This window comes from Pteropus medius, unplaced genomic scaffold (assembly GCF_902729225.1).
Source record: "Pteropus medius unplaced genomic scaffold, Ma_sr-lr_union100, whole genome shotgun sequence".
NCBI classification, from domain to species: Eukaryota; Metazoa; Chordata; class Mammalia; order Chiroptera; family Pteropodidae; genus Pteropus; species Pteropus medius.
This window is the reverse complement of record NW_024353906.1, coordinates 903,832-925,378: the sequence shown is the minus strand read 5'-3', so window position 1 is coordinate 925,378 and position 21,547 is coordinate 903,832. Positions and strand designations below refer to the sequence as shown.

General features: G+C 41.2%; 1 protein-coding gene and 1 pseudogene across 8 annotated transcripts in view; both read right to left on the bottom strand.

The window, feature by feature from the left end:
- Positions 1-21,547, bottom strand: part of PLEKHA7 (pleckstrin homology domain containing A7) — a 191,821-nt gene that overhangs the window by 125,632 nt on the left and 44,642 nt on the right. The window lies entirely within an intron of this gene.
- LOC120593643 (uncharacterized) lies at positions 13,616-13,734 on the bottom strand (annotated as a pseudogene).

Here is a 21,547-nt window from a genome sequence, read left to right as displayed (position 1 = left end):
CTCCTGGGCTGTATTTATCATAATGCTTAGAAGCTTAGACTGAAAAGTCCAAAATGAAGCAGCCATGACCATCAGTTAATGGATGTGTCCTTTAACCTTGAAACTCTCTATCAAATATTCTTAATAAGCTGAAAATATATAGGGCATCAGCCCTTTGTCCTAAGGACCAAAAACTGTTCAACCTGGTGGTGCCTCCAAGGCATACTAGGAAGGATGAGAAGAAAACGAGTAGGCCATAAATCAGTTGGGCTCAACGAATAACTGGTTGGGCCACCTGTGCCTCAGTTTCCCTCTATTCTATAGCCTAATAAATGTGCTACTTTTCTTTTAGAGGGCGGATATAAAAACATTAGGACAAAGTGAGCAGTATCACCTCAGTGTAGAGTATTATTTAATGAAAGTATATGCTGAGACTTTGCAGGGGAGAAGGGACCTGACTAGTTGTGGGTCCTTTGGCACAAAGCTGGTAAACGGCAATTTGCCTCACATTTCTAGCTTTCCAAGAACCTAGAGTGCTCATGAACCAGGTGAGGGAGCTGAAGTGGGAAAGATAACTGTGCTTTCTCCTGTGGCATAACTCAGAAACTTTTAAGTCAAAGACAGAAGGCAGGTGAGATTAAAACTCCAAGCTAGGGTCCAGTTTTCTCAAAACATAGTTGGCAAAAATCACCAGGGCAGGATCTAAGGATGAGGGATACTTGTGTTATTTGGCTACTTTAATTCAATAATCATTTAATCCCCTACCAGGCATTGAAACTACCTGCATTCTCTGCCCAAAATAAAAAACATGACTTCCAAGCCAGCCAGAGCTGCCAGTAGGTTCCATTTTAAATCCACCTAGAGTCTAATAAAGCTAATTTTACTGTTATGGTGTCTATTAAAACATGATGCCTTTGTTTAGAGAGTGAACAGAGGGGAGGAAAGCACAGACATCAAGGTCTAGGACTTTTGATTATTCCAGAATTATTTCTGGGAAGGAAATAATAAGAACAAACTTGATTTTTAAAAATAACTTTAACAGGGCCAATGTATCAGAAAGTCCACTCTTGTACAACTATCCAACTATCAAGAGAAGACCAGACCCCCACAGTCAGGCAACAGCTCAGGGATAGAAATGAGGCACCCTGCTTCACCTAAGTGGGAAATATTGAACACACCAACCAAGGAAGCCAACCTGGACCTGGGTTGAGTAGCCTAAGGATCATTAAGATGGGAAAAAAGAACTATTGCACTATGGTCAAAGACCAAGAGCCACACAAATGAGAGTTTTGATCAAATGAAGAGTAAGTAAATATATAGCTTTATAGATTTTTTTAAAAGCAAAAACAAAACACCTAATTAGCTAAACACATGTCAATGACCAGTGATCCCCATATATCCATTTTAATCAGAAAAACCTCAGGTGATTGTTTTTAAAAAGCAGATTCCAGGAGTCCACCGTCAGAGAATCTCATGGCAAAAGTTTAGGGTGAGCCCAGGAATCTGCACTTTAGCAAGCACCCCAGGTGATTTGGCTGCTTATGATCTGGAGTCCACACTTTGAGATATTCAAAGAAAAAAGGCCAGGAGAGCCTAACACATCTGTCTTCCCTTAACTACTAGCAGGTGTCATCCAAGTAGGCTCAAATCAGTTCATAATTAAAACAGAATGAATCCAATTGATATCTCTTGTGAAACCTCAACAAAATTACAAATAAAACGGGTGCAATGAAGAATGCCAGAAAAAGGAAAATAAATACAAGTAAAGGAAGCATTTAGCATATAGGAAGTCCTCTAAAATTGGTTATCTTTTAAAAGGATGAAGATGGTGTAATTTTGATATCTGTCTAATCTGATCTTTTACTCATAAGCTAAATATGAACTCTGAATTCACTAATGTTATCACCTACAAACTCCATGGACGCAACCAGACCTGAGTTAAAATTTGGGCTCACCCACTTACCAGCTGGGTGGCCTTAGATAAGTTTTTCTTCCCTGGGCCACTATTTTCTCAACTCTAAAATGAGATTTAAAACATCTATTCCCAAAGTATTGTTATGAGGATGAAATAACAGAACTGTGTAAGTGCATGAGATATAATAGGTACTAAACAAATGGTGGCTCTCATTTATTCAATGAATAAATATTTACTAGGGCCTCCTACAAGTCAGGCATCACAGGCACAGGAGATACAACAGTGGTAAAAGAGACAGAGGGACAATACAGATAATAAACAAGTAACAAATAATTTCAGAGATTGATATGTGCTCTGAAGAAAATAAAATAGTCATGTGATAGAGTGATATAGGATTTCAAGGTATGTATAAAAAAGCCGTAGATGTGGTATATAAACTAAGATCTAGGGTAAGAGTTTTTCAGGTAGAAGAACATGTGGGAACAAAGTACATTCCTGGGAAGGAAGGACAGTGAGGCTAGAATTCGGTGACCAGTGGGGAGGACAGTAAAAGATGAAGCTGGGAGTCATATGCGAAAGATACGCAGGGCTGTGTAATACCTGGTGAGAATTTAGATTCTCTTCCAAATACAACAGGAAGCCAAGGAAAGTTCTAAAAGAAAAGACTGTGTCACGGAAGAGACATGATCTGATTTGCTTTTTAAAAAGACTCTGTAAATGCTGTATGGAGAAGAGCCTGGGGATTGGGACAATAAATAAATGAAAACATAGAATTTCTTTAGTGCTTAACTATGTGCTCTGAACTAGCCTAAGAACTTTATATGTATGATCTGCTTTAATCCTCAGGAAAACTTTTGACATGAGTACTACTACTATACCGATTCTACAGAATCCAAAACCCAGGCGTAGAAAGATCAGGGGACTTCCCATCATAGTAAGTGGAGGAGCCAATGTGCAAACCCAGATGGTCTGACTGCAATGCCTCTCATATGCCTTTGAAAAAAAGCGACGAAAAGTAAGGCGTCTAGGTAAAAAGACCATTGCAGGAGTAGAAGGGAGAGGTCGGGGCTGGAGCTGTAATCAGTGGTATCTCATCATCATGTGACTCCTTGCTTAGTGTACGTGTGTTGGTGAGGGTGGGAGAGAAGGGTGTGTTCTAACAAGCAAGAGCGTAGCCACATCTCAGCACAAGATTACAACTTGCTCTGAGGCTAAGCACCTTGCGCAGCCCACTCTCTGTGGTCCAGTGAAGTCTGTGTCCTAGCCCCATCCTCCGAGCCAGGTTCCTGGGAGTCCATGTAAGCAGCATTCTTTCAAGATGACCTCTAGCATACCAGGTCTCCATAAGGCAACACAAGAGCCTGGAGGTGCTGGAGTTGAGGTTGGAAATAGCCACAGAAAGAAGGTTATCAGACATCCTTGTGAAAAGAGGACTTCTGCCCACTTCTTCCACTTCAACACTCCTTTTTCCCGTCGCCTATCATCGAAGCCCGTCCGGGTGTGAGTCCCTGGAACTGCTCACAAGGGCCTGAGTGTGATGATAATTAAAGGGTTTCCAAAACAAGCCTCCCACATTCAGGCTTCCCAAATGCCCGGCCAGCATCCGGGCTACAACATTTCCAGAAAAATAGCAACCTCGTTTGATAAAACATTTTCGGGATTGACACCTCCCTGGCTCAGAGAAAGTGGGTGGGTGTGTGCTGGAGGTCAGGTGGAGGTTGGAAGGGAAAAAAGACAATTTTTAAAGTTTAGCTGAAATGTCAGGAACATGAAGCAGCCCATGTTTACACAGAGCTTTCCAAACCCGAGAGCCGCTTCCAAGTAGCTTTAAAAAAATGGCTACATCAACTTGTCCAATGAAATGGCTTTTTAGCTTAACAGGAATAGTATCAGGCTGTTCTCATTCTCCTTGTCTCCTTAGTCTGTATCTCCTAATATAATTTATACTCTTGCTGGTGCTGATTGTTTTTTTTTTTTATTTATGTTTTATTCCTATATCATAAGCTGCCTCGAATCCATTATGGACTAGGAGAAAGCAACAGATAAGAGACAAATAGTGTACAGTCTTGATATTCCTGGATATTAAACTTTCAGATCCATGTAACCAATAAAGGTTATTTACTGTGGATATTAATTGTGGGTTAGGAGTATAAAACACTTGAAAAATTTGATCTCCTTATGTAAAAAAAGAAAAAAAGAGAACGTCTTATAATAACCAGTATACACAATTTTCCTATTTTTATATCCCTAATTGCCTAAATAATAATTTATAGAGAAAGCAGGTGAAATCTTATGTCCTACCTGTATGTGGATGATTTTGTGGCTCTTACCATACAAACTGTGAATAACAGAATGCCAGTTCGATAACTGTGCTACTTCATCTTTCAAATAAGACTTGTCAAAACCACAGAAGGAAATTGGAATAAGACTCAACCTAAATCTATCCACAAACAAAGCTGGAATCTGTCAGTCATTTTCTGGCATGGGGAGGTACAGGCATGTCAGTGCTCACTGCTATTCTCAGGTGTCATTCTAAATGCAGACAAGCTATAGAATATGAAATCGCCAGCAGTATGGGAACACAACTTTGGAGACATAAAAATGATTAGGTTTTCTAGATCACTGACATGAGCCAAAATCCCTACTGAGACTAGCAAGCCAAAGATAGAACCAAAGCCTTATCACATTTACAAACAGCCCCTTAAGTGCCTTCTTCCGGAACACTCTCTCGCTAACATAAACCTGAATGTAGCAATTATTCAGATCCCCATGTGTAGGCAGCAAATGTTTTTGAGAAGGCTCGTTCTCAAGGAAGCAAAGGAAAAGTGATATTTTTGACTAGCATTTTCTATCACCAGAAGTCACTGGAACCAATATCTTGGCACTCTAGAGCAAGCAGTGATGACAGATGCTTATAATGCTCACCCTGAGAACTTGCAACCTTGTGGAAGAACAGACAGATCAAATTATGCCTTGTTGCAGTATGAAATGTCTTTTATTGCCTTCTAATTTTTTGAAGATTGACACTCCATGTTGTATACGGTAGGTGGCAACACTGAGCCACGAGACTGTCCCATTTGCTAGTCTTGCTGAATAATGAACCTCACTCTAAATATTAGGTCTCTATTAAAATAATGACAACAGGCACAAAGTAATTAAAAATACATGCCTGAAAAATTTGAAATTAAATGCACAACCAAATGTACTTTCTGGCATATTATCATTTCCTACCTACTCGCTCCCAATCATTGGGCCAATCCAATTTATTCTTGGAGATGACCGAATTGTGCCTCTCTTCTCTCTTTCTCTCTAGTGACGTTTATAAAAATAATGCTCAACTTTAATGCATCTGCAATTCAGGAGACAGTGTGACAAGAACAATAAACACGTTCTGTGTGCAAAAAAAAAAAAAAAACCAGAGAAAATGAGTTCTGAGATTGCCTTTGCCAACCCCAGGTGTGGGCTTTCTTTCCTTAGACTCAAGAGAGGCCAGAATGTAACAGCTGTCAGAAAACAGCCATGGCCTGCGCCAGAAATACCCTTGCTGTGAAGCTCTAATTGCCAAGAGATAAGAACTCATAACTCAAACAGACACTTGTGGCTCAGGCTCAGACACAGCAGGCAGGAAGAAAAGAACATGTGCTCCGAAGTCAGACAGACCTATGTTTTGACTCTTACCAGCTACATGACCTTGAGCAAGGTGAATCCCTCCCCTGAGCCTCAGTTCCCTCATCTGGAAGGACTAACAGCAAGTTAGTGGGCACTGTACCAAGTGCCCACTGCAGGACTGGACTTGGATCAGGGGCACAAGACACCTGACTCATTATTATTAACAATCTCTAAAAGGTACAGTAAAATGAACTTGGAGACGTCCCATGGTGGTCAAGCTCTCTGGACGAAAGACAGTTTGTGCCCTTGAAAGGACCTCAGTTTTCTATGACAACACTACAAGAATCAGTCACATAAAATTTTCAGCTGTTTTTGCCTTATTCATTTGTTCAAATAAGTATTTGCTGAGTGTGCCAGGACTATGCCAAGCACTAAGGACAATATGGCCTTGGCCTCGTGAGACTTCTAGTGGAGAAGACAAGTTTTCAAAGTAATCTCATGAGTAGATGTAAATGTACATCTGTAATAAGTACTATAAAGGAGAGGTACATGGCTATCTGTAACATTGCCACCCAAAATGAGTTAATTGGCCCAGTCTGAGGGGCCACAGGAGCTTAACAAGACAAAGAAGAAAGCTGAAGAAGACCTTTTCTCCATACCGTCTTGACTTACATAAGAAATTTAACTTAAAGGAACAAATTAGAAAGCACTTAGCCTCCTCTTAAGACTAGGCTGTTTTTCTTCTCTGGCAGTAAAATATGGAAAATCTACTCTGTTCCTTTTTTGTTTTGGCTGCCGGGAAGCTCCAAGTCAAATGTGAAGCTTGGCAATAATACAGACCGTTAATGCATGCATATTTATATTCTCCCCATTCCTCCTTGGTTTGTCTTCTTCCTCTTATATTTTCCCCAGTCCTGATTTCAAATTCCGATTTCTATTTTATCATTGCATCTACTATTCATGGATCCTCAATGGAAGGAAGCAGGATACAAATAGAGACTTATTAATACTCTTTCTAAGGCTAAAGGGCTGAGCTGGAAAGAATTAACAGACTGTCCTTTGTGTTCCTGCCTGGAGTGTTTCCCCAGAAGCAGAGAAAGACATGTGGCTTGGTCCAATTTTATACAAGCAGTGCATTCCGTGTGATTTGTGTGATCTAGCACGATTGTGCTTTTTCCCCAGAGCCACTTTATCATGTTATATTTCTACCCTAACAAGCAGCTTTCCTTTTGCTCATTTTTCTCTGAAATATTCACTGACCTATATTAATAATGAACCTACATTCTGGATATTCCAGGATAGGTGCTCCCTCTCTACCCCTTCTTTCCCCCCCAATTTTCTCTGTTTAATAAAAGCAACTTATTAGATATATAACTGGTATTTTCCTTTTCTACCTCTGAAAGGCATTACACGCACACACACGCACACACATGTGCACACACGCACACACACACGCACACACACACACAAATCTTTCATCAGACTATACATCACAATTTTTGCATCAAAAAACAGTCACTCTCCTCTTACAATGAATTAATGTTCACATGTTGAAGGTTGAAAACAGAATAGAGGAGAAAATGTGGGAGAGGCTGTTACCTTTTTTTTCAATCTGTAGTTTATTTATACCTCATTTTTTAAAAATAGGATGTTTGAAGAGTAAAAGGTCCATTTCTCATATAAAACTCTGTTCCTCTTGCTGGGAAGATGAAATCTTTGTAAATAATAATTAGACACAATTCCAAGAAGTGCAATTGTGGCTCTTCTCCTTATTTTGTTCTGGTCCTCTTTATATGATGAAAACCGAATTGTCTCCCCCAGGATAAAAAACATAAACCCAATTTTGGACAGTTTTAGGCAGAATCTCCCTAAGAATGGAGCAAATACCTGAGGGTGTCCGAGACAGCAATGTGGCAAGAACATATGAAAAAAGATAAATACTATAAGTAATAATTATACATAATGTAGATAAGAGCTATAAAGGTTAATAAAAAATGAATATAAAATTATTTTTTAAATTCACTTATTGAGGGGTTTTTTTTTTTTTGAGTCAATTTAAAGAAAAATGCTACATGGCCATTGCAAAAATACAGAGGTGGAAGGAAGGCCTCAAGTTTGGAATGCCTAAAGTTTAGGGAACACTGCATAGGGGAGTCACAAAATCTAGGTGTAAAACTTTGCAATACAGTCTAAAAGTCGTTATATCATAGGATATAAAACCCATAGGATATATAGCACCAACAGTGAACCCATAGGATATATAGCACCAACAGTGAACTCCAACGTAAACTATGGGCTTTGGACGTTTATGATGTGTCATTGTAGGTTCATCGATTGTAACAAATATACGTCTCTGGTGGGGGACGTTGATAATAGAGGAGGCTGTGTGTCTATGGGGACAGAATTACTTGAGAAATCTCCATACCATCTGCTCAGTTTTGATGTGAACCTAAAACTGCTCTAAAACTATGTATTAAAAACAAAGACATTCTCATAAAACAGCTCATTCGAGGCCGCTATTTTTTCTTTTTTTATTCCTTCATGTTCCCCCCACCAGATAGCTTGGCAACACATAGGCCCATGTCACTCTTACCCCTCTGGGCCTTACGACTATCATAAGCCAGAGGATTCCTAGTTTGCTACAAAGATTATGTAGCGGGAAAGGCTACACTGGCATATAAGATGTGTGTGGAGTGTAGGGGCTGGCGATTTCCCTGAGCTGTGGGGCAGAGGTAACTGACCAGGGTAAAGTGACAAAGACCCAGACTGACATCCAGAATCTGATGAGACCCAATATCATAAAGTGAGTCAGAAACCCAGGAGATCCGACAGCAGGGCCAGATTTGCCAAACCAAAGCCAGGGCCGCTGGGGGCTAAGGCAAAGAGGGTTGAAAAGACAACCATTCAGTCTGTGTGGGTCTGTCTTCCCCTTCACAATCAGTCAAGACCTTAAAATTACTCAACACCTGTCTCCCCTGTTGGGATAAAACTTTCAAGAGGAGAAGGATCACTTGTGTCTTCTTCTCAGCCCTGTATCCCTGGCCCTAGTACAGTGCCTGGTACCTAATAGGCACTATGAAAAAATGGAAGAACTGGGCTACTTTTGAGAAAGGGAAAAGAAGCAACTTATCCTTTCTTTTGTGCCCTCTGGTGGCTAGCGAGTGCTTCATGCCAATAGATGCTCAGGAAATGGTTCTTTAAAAAGCAGTGAAACTGCCTGACATAACCAGTATATATTTTCAAATATAATTATCATTAAAAAAAAAAAAGCCAATAAATCCAGCAAACACAGTGCCTTTGCTTTTTCACTTCTCATAGGCAAGTCCAGGGTAGCAAAAGAAGCTGGAGGAGTGCTTAAAACCAAAACTAAAAGCTGGCCGAGTGGTCAACACAGGCACGCTCTTCCACTAGCTGTTTGGCTCTAAAGTCATTTCATCCATCCCCAAGAAGGGAGTTTAAGTATGAGTGTAGCACCAACGCTCTCTAGATAAACAATGGGGTGAGGAAGTGACAAACCTTTCTCCAACTCAACCCTAGCACCTGCCTCCAAGAAATAACTACATTCAGAAGAAGAAAAGTATTAGAGGCAAATCCAAGTGAGTGCCCTGCCTGGCTGGGTGGGACCGCAAGCCTCTGGGGTCATCAGCTGCCCTTTAGAAATGGGTGCCCCAAGGTATTGAGATGATAGGGTGCCATTCCCTAGGGTCTCCTTACCCAGGTGGATCAAATGTTGATGACCAAACAGAGGCTCCATAATTTCAGAGCTGGAAGCAATCTTCAAAACCACAAACTGAGGGTCTCTCTCTTTGAAACATCTCTGCAGAATGGTTTCCCAGCTTGGACACCCTCAATGATGAGCAACTCACTACCTTTCAAGGAAACCAACTCCATCTTTGGGCAACTGTTTAAAGTCTGGATCTCTATTGTTTTGCTCAGAAAAAGAAGATGGTTTCCAAGGCACTCGTGAACAACCTAGCCCATGGAGAGGGGTACTACAGTAGACTATGATTCAGTTTCCCTTTCCACCAATCTGGGAAACTTTTAACCTAGAACCACTGACTTACAGAATCTCTAACACTGGAAGCAATGGCAATAATAGCTATCATTTACAGAACATTGACTATGACCCTAACATATGCTAAGACATTATCTCATTTAATACATTTATTGCTCATACTCTCCTCGGAGCAAGATATTATTTATGAACTTTTTTACCTGAGGAAATGAAGCCTCAGAGAGTTAATCTCATTGGCCTAAGATCACACAGTGAAGAGGCAGGTGGGCTAGGAATGAAACCCAAGGTTTGTATTTGCTTTGTTTTGTTTAGCATTAGAACCTTTTAAAAACATAGAATCTTACTGTCAAAACCCAATACATAAAATAAAGCAGTACTGTGTGAAGACCCTTAAGGCAGTGTAGATACTCTAATCATAATTAATAAACACATCTTGAATTCCTCTACTAAAAGTATCTCTCTCAAAGAGAGTTTTGCTGCTTTGTTCACTGCTATGCCCAGTGCTTAGAATAGCACCTGGCACACAGAAGACACTGCACAAATATTGCTGACTGAATTAATCCAACATTCACAAAGTGTTTACTATGTTCCAGGAACTGTTCTAAGGACTTTACAGGTATTTATTAGCATGATTAGCCTCACGAAGGGTTCTATTATCCCCATTTTACAGACAGGAAAATGAGGCACAGAGAGGTCAAGTAGGTTTCCCAAAGTCACTCACCGTAAGTAAGCAGCAGAACTGGAATTCTAACTGAGGTCGGACTTTGTGTCTTATTAACCATATCAAACCACTCTATTCTCTTAGTTTATTTATAACAGGAGAAAGCCCTAAGGCCTATAGAAGAGGGACCATTTGCCACAGAAATAGTTAATGGCAGGGACCTCGATCTTCTGGGGTGGGCTTTCACTATCGACTATTTCTGCACCCCTGATGTCTTCCCCTTGTATTTCTCCTTTTTATTTCTCCTAATCCCACCATGACAAAGACATGAGAGTTGCTATTTCAGATGAAGAAACTGCTCTGAATTCCCAGGAATGCTGCTATTTAGAGAGAAATTCAGTAACCACTGTCCGCTCCAACTTAGCTAGCGGTTGGGAGCTAAATCTGCTTTTCTCAACCTCACTGAGTATGTGCCTGGCTGGGCCTCACACAGTTATCACAAAACAACATTAGGGGAAGAGGAAGAGAAGGCAGAGGGCTAAGGAAAGCCAAAAATGATAAGAAAGAAGGGTAAGCAGAGCTGTCATTGATATTTCATAGCAGTTTCATCCCCAGCCCACAGTTGAAAAATGACTTGCAATGTCCTCTATAAACTGGTGTCTTCTGGGCTTTGCCGTTCTGCAATCAAAATCCAATCTGAGCGAAACAATTTCTCCACTTAGGCTTTCTTCTTGCCTCTTCTAGAGATGTTAGAAAACTCTCTTTTAAAACAGTAGATATGCCATAAATGCCATTCAGAACTTCATGAAATTCTCACTTCAAAAAAAGTACCATAATAATAAACAGCACTGCAAACACCCTGGGTCAAGTTCAGTGATTCAGAATAATTGTTCCAGACATCCATTTCAAATGTAAAACCCACCTTTTGAATTTGCTGTAAACTTTTTAAACTGGCTTCCAAGATTGACTTAAAACCTAAAGCAGCACTATCTGATGAAATATAATGTGAGTTATATTTAAACTTTCCAGTAGTCACACTAAAAAGAGTAAAAAGAAACCAATGAAATTAATTTTAATAGGGTACTTTAACTCGGTATTATCATATTCCACATGTTATCAGTATGTTATTATTGATACATTTTACATTCTTTTTTTTTTTTACTATTAATTCTTCTCAATCTATTACGTATTTCAAATTCACAGCACATCTCAATCCACACTAACCGAATTTCCAGTGCTCAAAAGACACACGTGGCTAGTGGCTTTTAGGACAGCACAGACCTCAAGCTTTCAAGTCCCAATCATACATTCCTAGCACAATCTCTCCCTTCACTTGATACAGGAAAGCATGCAGAGAGAGAGACCAGAGCTCGGAATCAGAGGCTTTTTAACAGCAAAGAAATTGCCATCAGGACAAAGCACAGGTTCTTGTTCCTTATTTTACAACATTAAATCCTATCAGACTCAACCACGGGCTTAACAGATAAATGTTGGGAGGTGGTAACTCTGATTAAATCATTAGAGAAAGGAGTCGGACAGGGAATAAACAATTGTTATAATGAAAAAATAGGAATGATAATCCCTTACATCCACTGAGCTCACACAGAAGCGCTCATACTCACTATCTCCTCAGATATCTGTGCCTGATAACCCTGGCACTCAGACAGCCAAGTGACTAGAAGGTCACCCAGGTAGACAGAGATAGCACCATGGCTTGGCTGCAGAGCCCTGGGTTCTGCCCTAAGTTCCCTAACTGAACCGCAAAGCAGAACTGCCTGAAGACACTTATTTAAACACAGACTACCAGGCCCAGGCCAGGTATACTTGAGCAGTCTGGGGGAGGGAAGAAAGGCAAGACCCCAGGATCTGCACTTTTAAGACTTTTCCCAGGTGATGTTGCTTCTGATGTTGCCTCACTTTGGGAATGACTGCACCAAACCACCTTGCAAGTATTTAAATGCCTCTCCTATAAAAAAAAAAAAAAAATCAAATGTGCAAACACCCACACGACAAAACAAGGTGTTACTCTCCATCCAGCAGATTTCTTTCACAGAATTGAACTGTTAGAGTGATTCTCCTTACTTATGCTGAGGCCTGGTTAAAACAGACAGGTTTATAAGACTTACTGAATTCACACTGAGCAAACTGGTAAAGATGCTTTTCTCAAACTGGGAAAGATGCTTTTCTCTGTACTTTCAGTGACTGGAAATGCAGTCCAAGGATCCTGAAGAAAATTCCTTCTCTGACTTTGATAATAATTACAAGAGCCAATATTTAGTGAAATTACTATGTTCCACAAATATGTTATCTCATTTAACTCTTAACAACAATCCTATGAGGTCAGTGCTATTATTATGCCTTACCCAATTTACAGATGAGGATGTTGAGGCTCAGAAGTTAATATTTTGAATTAAGACTAATTTGAAGTATGACTGTACAATGGAAAAGTTTCACTATTATTCCTCCTAATACTAAAAATCACTAGTTTTCTTTCCAGCATCTAGTGTGTTCTGACCTTATAAATACTAGATGACCATTAACAGATCCAGACCATCTTTATACAAGTGTTTCTCCTCTGTTATCTCACAGCCCACCAAACTTGCTCCCTACTTGACTGCTGTCTGCCTTTTCCAACAGCCTGAGAGTGCCTTAAGGATTATACTTCTGTCATGTATCTCTGTGCCCAGGGAGTTCACAAAGCCCTGTAGTGCTTGGTAAATGTTAGATGGGCAGATGGATGGCTGAATGGATGGAAAGATGGATGGATGGATGGATGAATGGAAGGAAAGAAGGAAGGAAGGAAGGAAGGAAGAATGAAGGAAGGAAGGAAGGAAGGAAGGAAGAAGGAAGAAGAAGGAAGGAAAGGGGAGGGAGGGAGGCAGGCAGGGAAGGGAAGGAAAGATGGACACAAGCCTGATAGAAGGGGAGGGACTTTATCAGCTAGATAAATGGAAGCTCCATAAGGTTTCTAAGGAGGGACAGGATAAAATAAAAACTTCGGTCCAGGAGAATCTTATACTCTCTGGAAGTAAGGGGTTGCAAAGTGACATGGGGTGGGAGTGGAAGTTAGGAGGCCCTACAGACAGTAGATCTGAAGGGAAGAAGCCACAATACTTGAATGCAGCAAAGGCCACATTAAAAGGAGTTTCAAAAGAAACAGGGATCTGGGCCTAGGAGAAGGCTGGACTATGGGCCCGGTAGGGACCTGATCAGGAACAAAAGTCCTACAAAGTCTCCTAGTTTCACTCTCTGGCCTCGAAGGACGTTACAGCTTTGCTTTCTCATTTAGGTCACTGGTGCTTTGAGTTTTATTTTTTGTTGTTTTTTTATTTTGTTCCATTTTTTTAAAAAAATTTTTAGGCAAGGCAACCCTTGGTTGACCTCACAGATTGCAAGGACCTTGTCAGTTTACAATCCCTTATTTTTAAAATTTTTACACCTACAGCACCTGGTCTTCCTAGGTGGTCTCCCATCCAAGTACTAACCAGGCCCGACCCTGCTTAGCTTCCGAGATCAGACGGGATCGAGCTTGTTCAGAGTAGCATGGCCATAGACAGATTTTGTTTTTAAGGGAAAAAATATTCTCTGCCTCACAATTTCAGTCTGCTCCCGAATGAGCCACAGATAGGAACCAGCCAGATGCCTTCCACTGTGGCTTCCTCAGCCTCCTCATTCAGGGGAAGCCAGAGGCTCCACCAACCACAGAGTTCCTGACTTTCCCGAGTCCTCCTCACGGGGGCAGCAGGAACTGCCTGTGGCACAACCCACACTCTTCTCTATCAGGGCACCTCTTGGCTCGATCTCATAGCCCTCATCTTGCTAGAAACCCAAAGGCGGGCAAAGTCAGCCAGGGGAGCTGGCACCCTGTGTCCTGTCAGCCCAAAGCTGAGGCGTCTGAGTTTTCTCTTCATGCCTTCTCCCAAACAGCCTAGTCACTGGATAACCAGCCCTGAAGAGGCCTGGGTACCCGCAGCTGCCAGAGCCCCAACCCTGAGATCCCCCCACTTAAAGATGAAACTCTCCTTCCTCACTTCATATCACAATGCAGGATCACATCAACCTTAAAGTAAGGGAGAGATAGGAACTTTGAAATTGGACACTGAATATTTTTAGGGTTCGGGAATCACTGGGATTTTTGTTTGCTTGTGTTGACATTTTTGATGTGTTCAAAGAATTTCACTTCAAGTGTCTCGCAAGAGGTTCACAGAACCTGGATACACAGAGGGTGCCACAAATCTGCCCACAAAGCCCAACTTCAGTGCCTAATTAGAATGGCAAATCAGGGTATTTGAAGGCAAATCAGGCACTGAAGTGAAATTTCTGTAGAAATAGCAAAGAGGACTCATTACTGACAGGTCCCAACTTGCTGTGAGTCTTAATGAGCATTCTGCTAGACTTGGGCTCTGGCTACACTCACCCACCACAGAGAGAAGACCTGGGGAAACATTCCCTCACCACCTCTCTGCTGAAAGTATTTTCCTCTCTACTGATCAAAGTGGAGGAAGAAGGAGTCATTCTCAAGTTTAAAAACCCCTATCCCTGCTGAAGAATTCGGAGGCCCCTAATCTCTGGATGAAAGGGTAGGGTGATTGGGTTATCTGGACTGATGGCTCCAAGATGCAGTTCCCTCAGCATCAGCAAGCTCCCCCCTAGAGCTAGAAAAGAATACAGACACCTGGGTCCCACAGGACCTGGGGAGCTGTAGCAACTGTAAGGCCCTGTGGTGACCACTGAATAGGCTACTATTTTCTTAACTAGTGGGTTGTAAAAACACAACCAAATGTATCAGAATGTCCTGCACTGCCTCACCCTCCATTTTCCTCACACCAGGAAGGTGACAAGTCATAATAATGAGGAAGAAAAGAGGACAGACAAGACAGTATCTGCACAAATGCATATGTTTGCACATTCATACATACATCACACGTAGGTACGGATGGCTGGGTGAGCTGTGAGGGAAGATTAAGGAGGGATACACACACACACACCAGCCTCTCCAGCAAGTTCACAGGAGCTGGAGAATATTGTGGGGTGGGGCAGTGGGGGGAAACCACAGGAACTTGAAATGAGAAGATACTTTCTCACATCAGACATGGGTGGAAGTATTTTAGGACTTGATCATAAGCTCCAGGATTCCCCCAGCCCTCTCAACAAAGCCCTTCCCCAACTCCCATTCCCCAGGGACATCCGCAACATAGCAGGCCCAGCGGGTGACATATCCACACAGATGCCTACCCTCCAGCTCATTAGTATCACCTTTAGGGCAGGAAGCAGGGCGTTCAAGCCCTTGTGACCTGTCTTTCTTCCTCTGCTTCCCCTTCATGTATTTCCACCCCTTGTCATTCCTACACTCTGGATTTCTCACCTTCACGCCTTGCTTATATTGGTTCCTCTTCCCAGAAAGTCCCCCGACTCCTCCTTTCTTTACTCTCTCCCTATCTCTACTTAGAAAGCCTTGTTTGTCTATCCACTTTAGGATGGACAAACCCCTCAAATCCTTTGTGCTCCCCTCCCACTGGCCACAGCACAAAAGCCATGCCTTCCTCCCAGGCCCCATCTCCCTTGCAGGTGGGAAGGGGTGGGCAGAGATCCTGCTCACCTCCCAGGCCTCATGTAGAAGACACGTGATGCTGAGCAGCTGAAATGCATTTATAAGGTTGGCTCTTGTCCCTTAAACCAGTTCTCAGATTTCAATGTGAATAAGATCACCTAGGTGGGGAGCGGGGGCAGTGTGCTTGTCAGAAATGTAGACTTCAGAGGTTCTGGTTCAGTAAATATAGCTAGGGCTCTGAAACCTACATTTTTAACAAGCACCCCATCATACACACATCAATCTCATGCAGATGGTCTGTAGAAAAGATTTTGAGAAATATCGCTAAGCAGATAACTTACAACAAATCCAAAGCATTCATTTATACCAATGTCTGAATGCCTACTATAAGCCTATACTAGGCATTTAGAGGAATAAAGAAGAGAATTAAGGATCAGATCTTTCCCTGAGAGCATAGCATGGAAGTTAAAAGACATGAATATAAATCACCAAAGTCAACCAAAGTATAAGAAAGAAAACAGCAAGGTCTATCAGAGTACAGAGATCATGAGCCACAGAAATTCAGAGGAGGAAAAGAAACCAAACTGGAGATAGGAGGATGGAGGGCAGGTAAGAGACAGAACAGCCAAGACAAGGTTTTGAAAAAGAGACTTGTTAAGAAAGTAAAACTCTACAGAGTGAGGAGAATTAGGCCTGACAGGAGCCTTTGCACTTGGTGAGTTGAAATCCAAGCAGATCTCAAACAGCAAATGGAAAGAGAGAGAGAACAAAAGAGGGCCACAGAAAAGGGAGGGAGAGCAGAGAACTGAGAATGATTTTCCAGGAGCTGAGAAGGGTTTTCCCTTTTGCTATAAACCATGGCCTAGAATCTGTGAGATGAGAAAAATGGAGAACTAATGGGCATGGCCATGACTACCATTACAGGTGAAATCTCAGGTTAAGACGGAGTAGCACTCAAAAGAATGGAGGAACTCCCACCCCAAAATGATGGGAAGAGATGCCCACTCTGGAGAAGGTGTCAGGGATCTATTTCTTCCTGGTGCAAAGCTGTCCCCCAATGTCCCAGGGAGCTGGACAGAAAGGGATGTGAGGAGCAACTGCAGGCTGCCAGGGGATCAAGGAGGCTGTGAATAACCACAGGAGAGATTTCCCTACTTTCCTCTTCTTTGGGAAAATCAGATACATTTTTTTTTTTTTTCATAAAAGAAAACCTCTGCTAGATACAGAATAAAGTCCTAACTCTTAAGCATGGTCCATGAGGCCCAATCTAGTGCTCGAGTACCTATTCGGCCTAGCCTGCTGTGGTGGCTCCACAGGTAACCTTAGCCTCATACACCTATCCTCAGCCACACACCATCACCATTCCCTCAACCCAAGACTTTCGCACCTCCAGGCCAATGCACACAGGGCTGCTACTCTGCGTGGAACACCTTCTTCCAAACATCTTTCCTTGACTCACCACCCTTGCTTGCTCCCAGGCTTTCAAGCCACAGATCAAATGTCTCCTGCCCACCCCACCCCTCATCCCACCTCCCTGTTCACATTTCCCCAACTACTGCACGACCTCTGTGTTTCCACAGCATGCAGAGAATCCTTCTATCTTGGCCTCATCACGCAGGATAGAAATCATCTGTTTTATGCCTGCCTCCCCTTCAAAGCTGAGAGCAGAGAACTAGTCTTATTTAGATCCCCAACATCCTTTATTATTATTTCAAATACCATTTACTGAGTGCTTGCTATGTGCCAGGCGCTATGCTAAGAATTTATCTGTATTATCTCACTGAATCTTCATAACTTTATAAAGTTTGTTATTATCATCTCTATTGCAAAGATAAAAGCAGTCGAAGCTCAGAGGTATTAAGTCACTAGGCCAAGGTCACTCGACTGGCAAGTGGGGAACTGGGACAGGATCCCAGGTTTCACTTTGCAGTTTTACTTCATCCTCCCCACTTAGCACGGGGAAGGTGTGCAGTTAATGTTGGTGGAGTGAATAGATGACTGAAAACGCCCTCCAACAAGTATATTTTGTCTGAGAGAGGACACATGATGATGAAGACAATAATAATAGTGGTGCATTTTATTGAGCACTTAGCATGCATCAGGCTCTGGGTTAAGGGATTTACCCAGATTATCTCACTTAATCTTTACCTTACAAGGTAGATACTTTCTAATAAATATATCCGTATAATGCAGAAATCGAGGCCCAGAGATGTTTTGCAGAGATGTATTACAGAGATGACCCACTGCAATAATTCTGAGATTCCCCTCAAAGAATCTATAGCCCAGGGTTGGGGATCGAGTGCCCTAAATGATATAGGGAAGTCAGGGAAAGTTTCATGGAGGTTTGAGCCATGAAGGCTAAGGATTAAGGGACAAAGAAAGGGCATTCTAAGCAGAGGAAAAAGTATAAGTAGAGTCATGGAGATCATACTATTAAATGCCACTGGATTACATATTCTCATAGACCAGTGTTAAACCTTGGTCTTCTTCACAGCAATCAGCTAAATGCCTTGTATTGGTTGATTAACTAAATAAATGTAAGAAACAGTATGAAGAAACCAAAGAAAGTTCTTTTGTGAGTGCTACAGTGACCGTAATCTACATGAAACGTTAATGTTCTAAAATTTTGTGCAAAAATAAAAGAATAAGAACAATTATGTACACCATCCTGATTTAAAAATTAAATAAACTAGACCAAATAGTGAGGACCAGAGCTTTTCAGAATGGTAATACACTAAGACCCTTGGTACATGTTTGAAATATAAGATTTCTTTTTATGCTCTACATATTTTTGTAATGAAATAGAAGAACTTACACTGACAAAGTTTACATTAAAGCCCTTTACTGGTTAACTTTTAATGTTTGAATAAATAGTACTGCATTTAAAGACACAACTTAAGCTACCTGCTAAAGGTAAATTTACCTGGTTGAAAAGACAATGTTTTCCTAGTTTGTGTTTATTTTACTTTTGTTGTTCAAATAAATGAAAAGTCTATTATTTACTCTGTAGGAAAATATAAAGCAGATTTTAAGGGTGCTTATGTTTTTCTTTCTCTTCCCCCTCAAGAAACTGGTAAGATGGGAATGTGACAAATTGCACCATGTTTATAAAAGAATAATTTGGTCTTTATCATGATTAGAAAGTTGACTCACCAAAGAGAAACTTATATGAAGTTCAGGAACTGACCCTCTCAGACACACAGGAAACTAAACTGAATCAAGGAGTCAAAAAGAACATCACTGGGTAAGAAGCAAGCTGAACACAATGTATGAGAAGATTCCACAAGTTAAGAGGGTTTTGCAGAGTTTCTGGCCTTATATATTTTGTTAAACAGTAACAACAACAACAACAACAATAACAACAAAAAACATAAAATAAAAACATCACCATGAATGTTCTATTATCCAGCACTATCAGAGCACAGAATCAAAAGTGATAACATAGGATGCTGTAATTATTTGAAAGGTCACAGAAATTCTCCAAATATATTTCTTGGGAAAGGAACTAAATAAAAACTGGGAAGGGCACTAAATTAAAATATTAACTACACATCTTACAGTGGTCTCACGCTTTACTTAAACATCAGTTTCTACAAATGTCAGAGTGATTTTCACTTCCCATATCATATAGATTTTTTTTTTAGTTTACTCAAATATTTCCCAAACAACGATTGTATACAAAGCACTACACTAGGCACAAAGAAAATCTAAACTCCTAACAAACCACAGGGCCTAGACTGCGGCAGGCTAAGAGGAGAGATTTGCTGAATGAATGAATGAATGAATGAACAAATAAAGAATAGATGGAATGACAGACAGGTTCTTTCCAGAATACTCTTCCAGTACCCATCCACATGGGAACTTCCCACCCATCCTTCAAGACCCAGTTCAAATGTTGCTTCTTACTGAGCCTATTCCATGAAATAGATTGCCCCCCGAAATCTGTGTTCCTATTGCATTCCATACAAACCCTCATGAGGATACTTGTCACATTACAGTTGTTTATGTATCTGTCCCCACTGGACTGGGGCAACTTGAGGGACCATGATTTACTCATAGATAGAGGGGATAATATATATACTTAAGCTCTGAATCAATGAAGCTTAAAGAAGATTACTGATCTAGATAGACTTCTACGTTTTTTTCTCCTGGCCATGTCAAACACGAGCCACCAGTCTATAATGTCCATAAAGGAGCATAAAGACTACCTCCAAAAAGCTCTAAAAGGGGGTAGGGGGAAGAATGGGATTTTAAGGACTGCTCTCAGCTATCAAAAATGAAGGTAAGCTTAGTGAGCTCACACAAGGGATCTAAAATGACTGGCGCATGGTTAGGAACCCAGTCATCTAGAAAAGGAGAGATTTTAGAGATCACATGCAGCCACTTAGAAAGTGGAGTAGAGGGACGATATCACACGCAGAGATCTAGTTTATAGAAATATGTTCTCTCTCTTCTCTCTCCTCTCCTCTCCTTCCCTCACCTCCCCTTCCCTCTCCTCTCTTCTATCTCTGTCTTTCTCTCCCCTCTCTTTTCTCCTCTCCCCCTCTCTCTCCCACCCTCCACAGAACCAGCTGATGACCCTTCAATTATCCCATGCTCACAATAAGACCCTTCAATAATTCCATGCTCACGATGCTCACTGTAAGAGTCAAAGGTAGCTCATATTTTAATAACACCTAATCCAGGTCTGCGACAGTGATAAAGAAATATCCTGCCAGTCTTGGATTTTGCAGGAGGTCTGAAGCCTCTCCGGGAAGCCTACTCCTGGCTGTGCTCTAATCCACAATCTGTCTACACAGAGCATCTCACAGCCAGTTTTACTCGGGCACTTCCTGCACCTGGATGAGAGACAAGAAATAGCAAGTCACTTTACCTGAGGTCTCTGGCAGTTACAAGTTCCACAAGCATCAGCCAGCCCTTTCAACTCATAATCAAAAGCAGTTTAACTAGTCTCTATAAAAGTTACGCTACCCCTGAAAAACAGAAAGATTCAGCAAAAAATAGCTCAGATGATCCCAAAGGAAGTGGCAGGTTTAAGTGCCACCTTCTTAAATGCTAACTTTGGGTAATGTGAGGTATTATCACCTTGCAGGCTTTAATGATGCATTAGTCATCCTAGCTAAGGAATTGCTTTGATGTGAAAACATAAGACTGTTAAAAAAACAACAAAGAGGCCAAAGGTTGGAGACAAGAGGGTTTCATTCAAGGAAACCCAAAAAAAAGTGTTCGCTTCACAACTACTTGCAAACTAGATTACATAAGGATATTCAAGAATACATGTCCTTGCTAATCCAAAGAACAAAAAGAAATTTAGGCACAAAGATGTTCTACATATTATTACTTATGCAGCATTAAAAAAACTAGAAACCACCTGTGTCCAAAAACAAGGGATTAGATAAATATGGTGCGTCCATATGACAGAACTCCAGCTCCTAAATGGTGGGACCTCATGCTGAAGACCACCCAGGGCCTGTTCAAAGAGATCAATAAAAGCATACCCTGCAGCCTTTAAAAAGTCTTCTGTATGATTTCATATACATGAAATATTCAGAATAGGTAAATCTATAGGAACAGAATGCAGATTGGTTTGTCTCCAGAGGCTGAGGAAATTGGGAGAAACTGCTTAAATGGGTAAGGAATTTGACTTTTGAGTAAGAGAACTGTTTTGGAACTAGATAGAGGTGCTGATTGCACAACACTGTTAATGTATTAAATGGCACTGAATCGTTCACTTTAATATGGTTAATTTTATGTTACATAAGTTTCGCGTAAATTATTATTTAATCATGTCTCAAAGGAAAACTTCATGTCATGACA